General features: G+C 45.7%; 2 pseudogenes; one reads left to right on the forward strand and one right to left on the reverse strand.

Annotated features, from left to right (window-relative positions):
- Positions 1-9447: 9447 nt before the first annotated feature.
- On the reverse strand, positions 9448-10614 carry LOC104653196 (inorganic pyrophosphatase-like; annotated as a pseudogene).
- Positions 10615-11416: 802 nt separating this feature from the next.
- On the forward strand, positions 11417-12803 carry LOC104653197 (ceramide synthase 2-like; annotated as a pseudogene).
- Positions 12804-13518: the final 715 nt, after the last annotated feature.

Here is a 13518-nt window from a genome sequence, read left to right on the forward strand (position 1 = left end):
CCCTCAATATTCTTTTTAAAGGTCAGAACACTGAGAAAAAAAAATTACAAAATAAGAGGGATTTTCTTCCTACCTTCCACCCACCTCCACCCCCAGCAGTCTGGGGAAGGAGAAGCTTCCTGCTTACTACAGGTGGCTTCTGTTGAATCTGCTATGTCCTGAGGTCCCCCTGAAGCTTATGAAAGTCAAGAGCAGAGGCTCCCTGTCCTCACATTGTGTTTCTCTTTCCTTGATTGATGGACAGTTGGGTTGTTTGCACTCTTTTGCAATTAAGAATAATGCCACTGTAAAATGTCACATACAAGATTTGGGGGAACATGCTTTAAATTTTCTTGGGTATATGTGTAGGAGTGAAATTTCTATATGATTTGATTTAAAGGCTATAATAATATTCATAAAGTGTGGTATATACATACACGAGAATATTCAGCATGAAAGGAGTGAAGTATGATGCATACATGACATGAATGAGCCCTGAAAATATTGCATTAAGTGAAAGAAGTCAGTCCCAAAACATCACATATTATTTGCTCCCATTCACATGAAACGTTCGGATTAAGTGAAGTTATAGAGAACAGAAAGTAGATTGGTGGGCCAGGCATGGTAGCTCATGCCTGTAATCCAAGCACTCTGGGAGGCCAAAGCAGGCAAATTCCTTGAGCCCAAAAGTTTGAGACCAGCCTGGGAAACATGGTGAAACCTCATCTCTACAAAATACAAAAATTAGCTGGGTGTTCTGGTGTGTGCCTGTGGACACAGCTACTTGGGAGGCTGAGGCGAGAGGAGTACTTGAGCCCGGGAAGTCCAGGCTGCAGTCAGCCATGGTTGCACCACTGCACTCCAGCCTGGGCAACAGAGAGACACTTTGTGAAAGAAAGAAAGAGAAAGGAAGGAAGGAAAGAAGGAAGGAAGAGAGAGGGAGAGAAAGAAAGAAAAGGAAAGAAAAGAAAGAAAAAGAAGAGAGGGAAAGAAGGAAGGAAAGAAGGAGGGAAGGAAGAGAAAGAAAAAGTCATAAAAGGAAGGAAGGAAGGTTGGTTAGTGGTTTTCTGGAGGTAGGAAGGAGAGGGTGGGGAGTGAGTGCAAATGGGAAAGCGGATTTTTTGGGGGGTGATTAAAATGCTCTAAAATATACTCTGGTGATGGCTGCACACACCTGTGACCACACTAAAAACCACTGAGTTGTGTGTGTTAATTGGGTGAATTGTACGGTGTGTGAATTATATCTCAATAAAGCTGTTATATCAAAAAGAGAAAAAGAGGAGCAGGTACTGGAATGGTGAAGAGCAGGCACCCTGAGTCCAGGCTTCCTGCCCCCAAGCTTGCTGCTGGCATGGCACGTCAGCATGTGAGCCCTGGAGCCAGTGTCCCCATCTGTAAAATGGGTATACTAATAGACCCTACTCACATAACTTCTTTGAATAAAAAGCTAGGTGGCATTTGTAATGTACTTAAAACAGTGCCTGGCAGGTACGTTTATTAAAAGAATATTTTTTCAAATAAAGCATTTGGGTAAAATGACCTGAGGCTTGGTAATCTACCACCAAAACTAACCTCAGCTTTAGCGCCCAGGCTGCCTGTGACTGTCTGAGTGCATCCTGTGAAGAAGGAAGGAAGGAAGGAAGGAAGGAATGAATGATGGTGCGATTTTCCCGGTTTATGACAGGTGCATGCAATTCACACACTCACCAGCAGAGAGCGCCACAAACCAAATACCACGCAGGCGCGGGTTCCTCCCGGGATGAGATGTGCTCTGTGGAGCACGTGTCTGCCCCTCGGTCTCCAAACGCCCTGGCTGCTCTCGGACCTGATGCGCACTGCCCACCCGCTCTCCGGACCGGCCCACTCTTTCTCACCGTGGCTCTTGAGCTCTTTGGCCGAGAAGCTTGGTATTTGGCCTCTCCTGCTGAAAGCCAGGTCTGCAGGGCTGCGTCTGTGGATTCACCCTCCCTCCCTCTGTCCAGGCCCCACCTGGCCACCCGTGCGGGAGAGAGACTGGCCAGGCTGGAGCCAGACCACTCCATGTCATTGGACCCCAGTCCTCCCACCTCCAACCTGCCTTGAGCACTTGATCCCAAGAGATGAGCTAAAGCCAGACTTTAGATTCCACTTAAACTTGCTGAATGCCCGCTCTCAGACGGGCTCATCCGACTTCACAACAGTGCTTTGAGGTTGTTGTGTCACTCCCATTTTGCAGATGAGAAATTGGGGCTGAGACATTAAATGGCCTGTCTGGGACCACATAGCTGATGCGCAGTCAGGTCTAACTCACACATTCTGGCTCCAGGTCCAGTGTTGAGCCCCAATTTTAATTTTTATCTCCCTTCTGTCTCAAGGAAATCCAAAAGGTTTTAGGACTGGGATGTATCTTTTTTTTTAGATGAAGTCTCGCTTTTGCCACCCATGTTGGAGTGTAATGGTGCAATCTTGGCTCACTGCAACCCCCGCCTCCCAGGTTCAAGCAATTCTCCTGCCTCGGCCTCCTGAGTAGCAAGGATTATAGGCACCTGCCACCACACCCAGCTAATTTTTGTATTTTAGTAGAGATGGGGGTTTCACCATGTTGGCCAGGCTGGTTTCGAACTTCTGACCTCAGGTGATCCGCCTGCCTCAGCCTCCCAGAGTGCTGAGATTACAGATGTGAGCTACGGCGCCTTGCTGGACTGGGATGTATCTTAGACTCCACTTCCCATCCAGGTACTCAACGCTTTAGCCAGCCCTGGGCAGAGAGGTACAACCTTTGCTTGGAGACATCTCTGCCCGCCTTCCTCCTGCTTAACTTTCAGGTCTCAGCTTAAACACAGTGGCGACTACTCAGAACCCCAGAGCTGATATGAAGGTTATTTTAATTGATTATGAAGATTATATGAAGACATTTGAGAGTCAACAGATGCAGAAGCAGCCCTTTTGGAACTTCCCTTATCTGACTAAAAGCAGCAACTTCTGGGAAGTGAAGCTGCCAGAAATTCCTTCTTTACAGCTGGGCCTACTCCCAGGATAGAGACCAAGAGTAAACCTACCAAAAATCTCCACTCTGGAGGAGTTTCATGGCCATGAAGAAAATGGAAAGACCACTCACTCCTGCATAAACAATCACCAACTTTTCTATTTCCCATTTGTTCTCCTATAGCCCTTTTGTCTTTTCTAAAGAAACGCAATTGTTCTTCCAACAGAAGATTTTTCTCGGCGGGGCGTTGTGGTTCATGCCTGTAATCCCAGCACTTCGGGAGGCTGAGGCGGGTGGATCACAAGGTCAGTTCAGGACCAGCCTGGCCAAGATGGTGAAACCCCGTCTCTACTAAAAATACACATATGAGCCTGGTGTGGTGTCAAGTGGCTGTAATCCCAACTACTTGGGAGGCTGAGGCAGAGAACTGTTTGAACCCAGGAGGTGGAGGTTGCAGTGAGCTGAGATTGCTCCACTGCACTCCAGCCTGGGCAACAGAACAAGACTCTGTCTCAAAAAAAAAAAAAAAGAAGTTTTTCTCCCCATGCCTCTTTTCCACACTATGTTAGGTATACAAATGCCTAATTTAGGATGACTTACGATGGGGTTATGAGCCAATAAGCCCATCTGTATTAGGGTTCTCTAGAGGGACTAAACTAATAGAATACACACACACACACACAAAGTGGAGTTTACTAAGGAGTATTAAACTCACATGATCACGAGGTCCCACAATAGGCCATCTGTAAGCTGAGGAGCAAGGAAGCCAGTCCAAGTCCCAAAGCTGAAGAACCGAGGGCAGGAAGCATCCAGCCCTGGAGAAAGATGTAGACCAGGAGGTTAAGCCAGTCTGGTCTTTTCATGTTTTTCTGCCTGCTTTATATCCTGGCCATGTTGGCAGCTGATTAGATGGTGCCCACCCAGATTCAGGGTGGGTCTGCCCTTCCCAGCCCACTGACTCAGATGTTAATCTCCTTGGCAACACCCTTGCAGACACACCCAATACTTTGCATCCTACAATCCAATCAAGTTGGCACTCAGTATTAACCATCACAAGTCCACCCTTTGTCAACTTGAACCCATACACATCTCCTGAGAGCATACATAGTCTTCAAATAAAAACAATAATAAGGTCAGAATTATGCCTGTCGTAATACAACTATCCTTCGTACAACTGGGAATGCACCAATCCCCAACCCAAATGCTATTACACAAAGTTAACAATGCTTAAATGCTGACATGAAGTCAATAAATCTTACAGTGCATGATAAAGGAAAAAGGAGGTTGGGCAATGTTGGAAATAGATGTTGAGAATACATGCTCAGTGTTGCAAAAAAAAATTAGCAGAGACAAAGGATCTTTCAGCAATGTGATTTTTACTTCCTGGACTGCAGGAAGGATACCCTTGCTAGCCATCATGCCATGAGAGTACAATGAACGAAGGAAAACACAAATTTATCCCTTATGCATGTGGGGTTGTTCTTACTGCTGGGTCTGATTTCTGCTGCCTGGAGCCAGACCTCACAATCTAAACTAAAATCCGATTGGCTAACAACTTAAAACTTTTCTAAACAGGTAAAAGCAATGGAGAGCTGGGACATACCTGTGAACATGTCCAGCACAGATATCTTGGTTAAAGTACAAGGACATAAAATGTACTACGTGCCTGTGAACATGGCATGTTTAACAGCTACACAGAATAGGGCTTAAAAAAGTTATTAGCATACTTATTCTTTAACAAAAAAGAAAACTTTAAAAAGAAAGGTTTCTATGTCCCATGGGTAAGGTGTATCACACCTGTAACCCCAGCACTTGGGAGGCCAAGGTGGGTGGATCACCTGAGGTCAGGAGTTGGAGAGAGCCGGACCAACATGGTGAAACCATACCTCTACTAAAAATACAAAAATTAGCCGGGCATGGTGGTGCATGCCTGTAATCCCAGCTACACAGGGGGCTGAGGCATGAGAATCAGTTGAACCCAGGAGGCGAGGGTTGCAGTGAGCTGAGATCATGCCACTGCACTCCGGCCTGGGTGAAAGAATGAGACTCCATCTCAAAACAAAAACAGGAACAAAAAAGAAAAGAAAAAGGAAATAAAATGAAGGTATTTTCTTAGTACAAGTAGAGACATGCACAAACATGTTTTTAACAAAAGGAGGAAATACTTGTGACAATTAGAGTCCTCGTTTCTGTAGCTGGTCACATGATCGTAGCCGGTATTGATGACTACCTTCTTCTACTACCCATTCTATATTCCCTTTGCCTTCAGCAAGCACCTCAGCAGGTCATGTTTTTTGTTTCCTGGTGGAGTGACCCAAACTTTTATTCCTGAAGGGTCTGGGACATTTGTAGTCCTGCCTAGGTTGGGCTGTTGTAGTCTCCCATTGACCTTAATCACACGGCATGGTAATACTAAGGGACGCCCTAATGCATCTTGTGTATTCCATGCATTCTCTTCCTTACCTTTGCTGTGGAGTAGTGGACTGGTTGCAGCCTGATAGTCTGGGTCAGTCACCCTAGCCAGCAGTGTAACTTTCTTCTTAGCCTGTTGACTTAAAGGTAGGAAGAGCCCAAAGTGTCCAGGTGCAATCTTACCTTCTGGCTTAATGGAATCGTTGTGGTGTCTCCTGGTGGCAGACACAATCGTTGTGTTTCCGGTGGTTCCTGCATATCATGCAGAACCATCTGTGAACCAGGCCCTAGTCTTCTCTCTTCCTCTGTCAACTGATCATAGGGAACTCCCCATAAGGCCATCGGTGCAGGCTGGGGGAGAGAAGGCAGGGTGGCGGGAGTGGAGGCCATGGGCATTTGAGCCACTTCCTCATGTAACTTAATTGTGCCTTCAGTCAGGGATTGTGCTTGAGCCCAGTTATGTATCTGCCACTTCCATCGGATGATGGAATGCTGCTGCACATGACCCACTTTATGGCTAGATGGGTCAGAAAGCACCCACTTCATGATATGCAGTTCAGGTCGAATGGTGACTTGATGACCCATAGTCAAATGTTGTTTCCACCAAAGCCCAGTCACAGGCCAAGAGCTGTTTCTCAAGAGGAGAGTAGTTATCTGCAGAAGATGGCAGGGCCTCGCTCCAAACTCCTAGAGGCCTCTGCTATGATTCACCTATGGGGGCTGCCAAAGGCTCCAAACAGGATCCTCATCGGCCACTGACACCTCAAGCACCATTGGACCTGCTGGGTCACATGGCCCAAGTGGCAGAGCAGCTTGCACAGCAGCCTGGACCTGTTGCAGAGCCTTCTCCTGTTCCGGACCCCACTCAAAACTGGCGGCCTTTCAGGTCACTCAACAAATGGGCTGGAGTAACACACCCAAATGAGGAATGTGTTGCCTCCAAAATCCAAATAGGCCCACTAGGCATTGTGCCTCTTTCTTGGTTGTAGGAGGGGCCAAATGCAGCAACTTATCCTTCACTTTAGAAGGAATATCTTGACAGGCCCCATACTAGTGAAAATTGTACTGAGGTAGAAAGTCCCTGAATTTTAGCTATCTCTTATTCTCTTGCACACAAATGTCTCACCAATAAGTCCAGTGTGTTTGCTACTTCTTGCTCACTGGATCCAATCAGCATAATGTCATCAATGTAATGAACCAATGTGATATCCTGTGGAAGTGAAAAGCGATCAAGCTCTCTCTGAATAAGATGATGTCACAAAGCCAGAGAGTTGATATACCCCTGAGGTAGGACAGTATAGTGCTGGCCTTGCCACCTGAAGGCAAATTGTTTCTGGTGGGCCTTATGGACAGGAATGGAGAAAAGACATTTGCCAAGTCAACGGCTGCATACGAGGTACCAGGAGATGTGTTAATTTGCTCAAGCAATAAAACCACATCTGGTGCAGCAGCTGCAACTGGAGTCACCACTTGGTTAAGCTTGTAATAATCCACTGTCGTTCTCCAAGATCCGTCTGTCTTCTGCACAGGCCAAATGGGAGAGTTGACTGGGGATGTGGTGGGAATCACCACCCCTGTGTCTTTCAAGTCCTTCATGGTGGTCTCTACAATCCCTCTAGGGGATTTTGATACTGTTTTTTATTTACTATTTTTTTAAGGTAGAGGCAGCTCTAATGGCTTCCATTTGGCCTTTCCCACCATAGTAGCCCTCACCCTATCAGTCAGAGAGCCAACGTGGGGGTTCTGCTAAGAATATCTCTGCCAATTATGCATTCTGGCACTGCAGAACTGACCACAGGATGAGTCCAGGGACCCGCTGGACCCACTGTCAGTCAGACCTGAGCTAAAACTCTATTACTTACCTGACCTCCATAAGCCCCTGCTTTAACTGGAGGACCACAATGATGTTTTGGGTCCTCTGGAATCAACATCAGCTCAGAACCAGTGTCCAGTAGTCCCCAAAATGTCTGATCATTTCCCTTTCCCCAATGCACAGTTACCCTGGTAAAAAGCTGGAAGTCTCCTTGGGGAAGGATGGAAGAAAGATTAACAGCATAAACTGTTGATAATGTAGTGGGGTCCTTCCTCAAGGGGACATAGTCTCCCCTTCATTCAAGGGGTTCTGGGTCTATAACCTGGCTCAAGTCTGGAAATTGAGGGACAGGATTCTCTATTTTTATAATTCAAATTAGTCTTTCATTCATTCGACCTGAAAGTTTTCTGCTTACATAAATTAAGTAGGAATGCAGTAGGCTTTCTATCAATTTCACTTCTAGGAACACCATGATTCTTTAGCCAGTGCCACATGAGTTATTCTGATTGCTGCTTTGCCTCTGCTGTCCATTACGGTAGCTATGTCCACCTTGCCATTAACAGTCGAGTGCTGCCACTTGGCCCTTGCCACCTTGGGATCCAATGATCCCCACTGTATTTAAATTTTGTAGTTGAGTGCCTGTGGTTCCCACTGTTAGATCTGACATACAAAGGACAGCAATTACAAGACCCTTTGGAAGATGTAGGTGCTGTCCTCACAAATCTATATCACAAAGCATTGGTCAAGGGTATATCTTCTAGACCCCCCCCCCAAGGGTATATCTTCTAGACCTTCTAGAGCAGGTCTAAAGTGACTAATCTACTCCACCATCCTAATGTCCCTAAGCCTTTGGATCCTTTCCTCTACATTAAACCAAGAAAGATCAGGCATTCCCAGCTCACTCACAGTGGGTCATTTTTTAGTCTTTTCATCTAACCAATAAAATAAATGATTAGAACCTTTTTTTTTTTTTTAACTCCCCAAGCTGCAGCATTAATGCAGAATCCCTACTTAGTGGGTCCAAATCAATAAGTTCAGCCTGCTCCAACTCTATGTTCCTTCCACAATTATCCTACACCCTTAATATCCATTCCTCTACCTGCCCTCCAGATTTCTGCATATATAAATCAGAAAACTCAAGTGGTTCTTTTTGAGTGTAGTGCACTTCCTCATGGGTCACACTCTGAACCTCACCTCTAGGGACCCTCCAGGACTTTAGTTATAGGTCTGGAAGCAGACAGGAATGTTGGGGAATGTTGGGGATGGCTCTTGCAGAGAATCAACATTACCATGATCAACCTGGCAACTGCCCCAGGAGAGGCCACTACTGTTGCTTCAGGCCTGCGCTGCCTGAAGGGTTTATCTCCTCAGATAAAGGTGGAAAAGCTGATAGCAGTGTGGGTTGTGAAGGGGATGTTGCCACTACTGGGGATGGGGAAGCTGTCCCTTCTGACAAGAAAGTTTCATCAGAGTTTATAAACTCTGTGCCCCCAGCTTCATCAGGGTCCTCCCACACAGCCCCATTCCAAGTTGTAGGGTCCCGTTCTTTTCCAGTCAATGCCCTCACGTTAACAGTAGACACCTGGTGAGGCTGTGCATGCACCTCTCGTTGCAGATCAACCACTGGCATGATAAGAGCTTGGGTCTGTTTTTCCACAAGTTCAGCTCTTTCTCTACAGGAGATTAAGAGTCCCACTCAGGGCAATCTTAGCAGATCTGAGGCTCAGGATCTGCTTCTGAAGCCTGGAGTTAGAATCTCTGAGTTCATCATTTTCTTTCATCACTTTGTCCATAAAACTTAGGAGCAACCAACCAACTTCTTTATGTTCCTTGGTTCCACATATGGTCAAATGTATTATGTATAGAGTCACTAAACTGCTTGCTTCTCACAGCGGTGAATCAGGAGTGTCAAATGCAATTATTTTGCCTAACTCTCTAAACAGTCCACACCAAGGTCTATCAGTGTTCTCCATACTAGAGTCCTTTGCATTTTGGGGTCTAATCATATTAAGCAGCCAACTCCAGAAACTCCCAAACCAACGAAAAAACTCTATCCTTAATATTCTATTCCTCTAGAACCACTCCTAGTACCAAAATCTGTATTAGTCAGGGTTCTCCAGAGGGACAGAACTGATAGAAATATATATATATATATATATATATATATATATATATATATATATATATATATTCCATGTACATATACATGGGAATTAATTTTTTTCCAGCAAAATAATCTTATTACCTAACATATGGTAACATATGCATTCAATATGTGCTCGCCTTGCACATCTATTCACAAGTGACTTCCAGATGACAAATGCTTTGATATTTAAGCATGTGCTAAAAGTTATCTTAGTTGATATATGAAAAATGCTTTGGATGAATAACTTTGAGTATATGAGATTGGTCACAGCAGAATTTACTTTAGTTAGATGAGTTCTACAAATTTAAAGCTGTGAAAAGCTATTACTTCCACATCTAATACATCCAGATGAATACGATAGAGCAATATCAGCTTGTATTCCAGAGAAATCGCATTAGTTTTTCTGGCGATGGAACCATGTATCCACATCTGTTGGTACTGTGCAGGCAGAGTCACTGGGTGAGGGTAAAGCATCCACAATGGCTCTGGTAGCATCAGGATCACACTTGAAGAGGCTTTCAGACACAGTTGTATTCATGCAACTGATTCCTTTTCCACTTGTTTTCTTAGTCATAATGCTTTCCAGTGGTCATGAGTGCTTTTAATATCCATTGCAAAGCCCTTATCTTTAAATTCTGCATTAAAAGCAAATTCATTTTCTGCTCTTCCATCAGGAACCTTATACCGTCTAAACCAGTCCACAGCAGTTTCTAAGCTGCTGGGGATGGGGAAGCTGTTCCTTCTGGCAAGAAAGGTTTCAGTCTTTTGACCTCATTGATATCATTATAATTGGTTGTATCAGGATCATCCACATTAATGCCAGTGACTTTCCAGTCGATTTCCCCTTCATCAATCATAGCCAATATGCCTAGACCGTTCACAATTATTTCATGTCTTGTACATACCTTGCTTCCAATTGCACACACATCAACTCGGTCATTGTCACCACAACAGTCAGTATGTTTATCATTGTGTCCTGGGTCTTCTCAAGTCTCAGGGAAGGCACCATAGTTCCAGATATATCCTTTATAGGGGAACAAATTAGAAACAGAATGAAGTTTTTCTTTTTTCACATCTTGTTTAATGGGGTTTAAAGGGTCCTTTGTAGCAATCTCCATTTTTGCATTAGACCAGTGTGGTACTTCAACTACCATGTGGAATATATCCTTATCTGTATAAATTGGAATATCATGAAATGGAGATGTATATTGTCCTAGAGGCACGCTCCTCTGTGCTCAAGCCATGCCTGGTGCTGAAATTCAGCTGCTGCCACTGCCACAGAGCCACCAGCCTGGACATGGCAACCAACCAGGAGTTTATTAAGGAGTATTAAACTCACATGATCACAAGATCCCACAATAGGCCATCCGCAAGCTGAGGAGCAAGGAAGCCAGTCTGAATCCCACAGCTGAGGAACTTGAAGTCCGATGCTTGAGGGCAGGAAGCATCCAGCATGGGAGAAAGATGTAGGCTGGGAGGCTAAGCCAGTCTGGTCTTTTCACGTTTTTCTGCCTGCTTTATATCCTGGCCGCACTGGCAGCTGATTAGATGGTGCCCACCCAGATTAAGGGTGGGTCTGCCTTTTCCAGCCCATTGACTCAGATGTTAATCTCCTTTGGCAACACCCTCACAGACATACCCAGGATTGATACTTTGCAGCCTTCAATCCCATCAAGTTGACATTCAGTATTAACGATCTCACCATCATAAATTTAAAATATCATAAGTCAATAATGCATCTAACACACCTAACCTACCAAACATCAACTTAGCCTAGCCTGCCCTAGATGTGTTTAGAGCACTTACCTTGGCCTACAAGTTGGGCAAAATTGTTACAGGAAAGAGGTCCCAATCGAGACCCCAAGAGAGGGTTCTTGGATCTCACGAAGGAAAGAATTCAGGGCGAGTCCATAAAGTGAAAGCGAGTTTTTTAGGAAAGTAAAGGAATAAAAGAATGGTTACTCCCTTTCTTGGCTGGGCTCAGGTGGGGCAGGACTGCACAGGCAGGCGGGGGGGAGGAGAGCAGCAGGGGAGCCAGGGCGAGGGGCCTCAGAGCAACCACCTGGGCAGACAGAGCAGATCCCACCAGCGCTGCCACCAAATGCTCCAGAGCTTGTATGATTACTTCCAGTGGGAATGTCTTTGGCTGCCTGTGAACTTGACCTGGGCTGATTTAGAAGATAGAGATGGAAGTGTCTACGCCAAAGCCTCAAACCTCAATATCATGCTGCCCCTGGCCTTGCTCTTCCTCATCATTCTTTTCTTTTCTTTTTTTGAGATGGAGTCTTGCTCTGTTACCCAGGCTGGAGTGCAGTGGCATGATCTCAGCTTACTGCAACCTCTGCCTCCCAGGTTCAGATTCTACTGCCTCAGCTTCCCGAGTAGCTGGGATTACAGGCACCTGCCATCACGCCCAGCTAATTTTTGTATTTTTAGTAGAGACGGGGTTTCACCATGTTGGCCAGGCTGGTCTCAAACTCCTGACCTCGTGATCTGCCCACATCCACCTCCCAAAGTGCTGGGATTACAGATGTGAGCCACCAAGCTCGGCCTGCTCTTCCTCATCACTCTATAATTCTTTGAGCTGAATGTGGCTATACCACTGGCTGCCCTCTTGAACATAAACAGCTGAGAAAACTCAGCTGTGGGCACCTCCCAACACCATCTTGGAACATTTCTACTTGAGCAGTGGCAAGCAGCCCAAGGAGGCAGAGATGGAGTTTCTGTCCCGGCAGAGCAGGCTCCACCACCACTGCAACCGGCCTAATCTCCTCAAGAAGTTCCAAGAAGCCAGTTGGAGATTCACATTTTACCTGATTGCCTTCATTGCCGGCATAGCCATCACTGGGGATAAACCCTGGTTCTATGACAGGAAGACAGCTTGGGAGGGATATCCCATACAGAGCTCTATCCCTTGCCAGTATTGGTCCTACATGGTTGAACTTTCCTTCTACTGGTCCCTGCTCTTCAGCATTGCCTCTGACGTCAAGCGAAAAGATTTCAAGAAACAGATGATCCACCATGTGGCCACCATCATCTTCCTCAACTTCTCCTGGTTTGCCAATTACATCCGAGCTGGGACTCCCATCATGGCTCTGCATGACTCTTCTGATTATCTGCTAGCATCAGCCAAGATGTTTAACTATGTGGGATGGAAGAACACCTGCAACAATATCTTCATCGTCTTCGCCATTGTTTTCATCATTACCTGACTATACCCACTGGAGCTCTATCCTGCCTTCTTTGGCTATTACCTCTTCAGTTCCATAATGGGAGTTCTACAGCTGCTGCATATCTTCTGGGCCTGCCTCACTGTGCGCATGGCCCACAAGTTCATAACTGGAAAGCCGGTAGTAGATGAACAAAGTGGCCGTGAAGAAACAGAGAGCTCAGAGGAGAAGTCGGCTGTAGCCGGGAGAGGAGCAAAGAGCCGGCCCCTAGCCAACGGCCACCCATTCCTCAGTAACAACCATCCTGAGACTGACTGAACCATTATTCCAGCTGCCTCCCAGATTAATGCATAAAGCCGAGGACCTACCCCTTGTCACCACCAGGACCCGCTCCCCACCATGCCATAGGGTCACTTTAAGCTCTGGGGAGAAAGATGGGTGACTTCTCTGCATCCTCCCTCCTTGCTGGTCACCCAGTTGCCTTTTTATTCCCCGCCCTGAGATGGAGTTTAACTCGTTACCCAGGCTGGAGTGCAATGTCGCGATCTTGGCTCACCACAACCTCTGCCTCCCAGGTTCAAGCGACTCTCCTGCCTCAGCCTCCCGAGGACCTGACACGATAGGCACATGCCACCACATGTGGTGGCTAATTTTTTTATTTTTTAGTAAAAACAGGGTTTCACCATGTTGGCTAGGCTAGTCTTGATCTCTTGACCTTGTGATCTGCCTGCCTCAGCTTTGCAAACTCCTGGGATTACAGGTGTGAGCCACCTCACCTAGCCTCTAATTTTTATTTATTAAATATTTGGGGTTTTGGTTTTAAAGCCAGAATTACAGCTAGCACCTACCATTTCAGCAGAGGGACCATTTCAGACCAAAATGTACTGTTAATATTTTTCCATATTAAAATATTAAATAAATAACAGTAATAATGGCTATTCCATAGAGAGAGAAGCCCTGAGGGCTGCTAGTTGCCCATTTTTATGGTTATTTCTTGATAATATGCTAAACAAGGTATAGATTATTCATGCCT

This window comes from Saimiri boliviensis, chromosome 2 (genome assembly GCF_048565385.1).
Source record: "Saimiri boliviensis isolate mSaiBol1 chromosome 2, mSaiBol1.pri, whole genome shotgun sequence".
NCBI classification, from domain to species: domain Eukaryota; kingdom Metazoa; phylum Chordata; class Mammalia; order Primates; family Cebidae; genus Saimiri; species Saimiri boliviensis.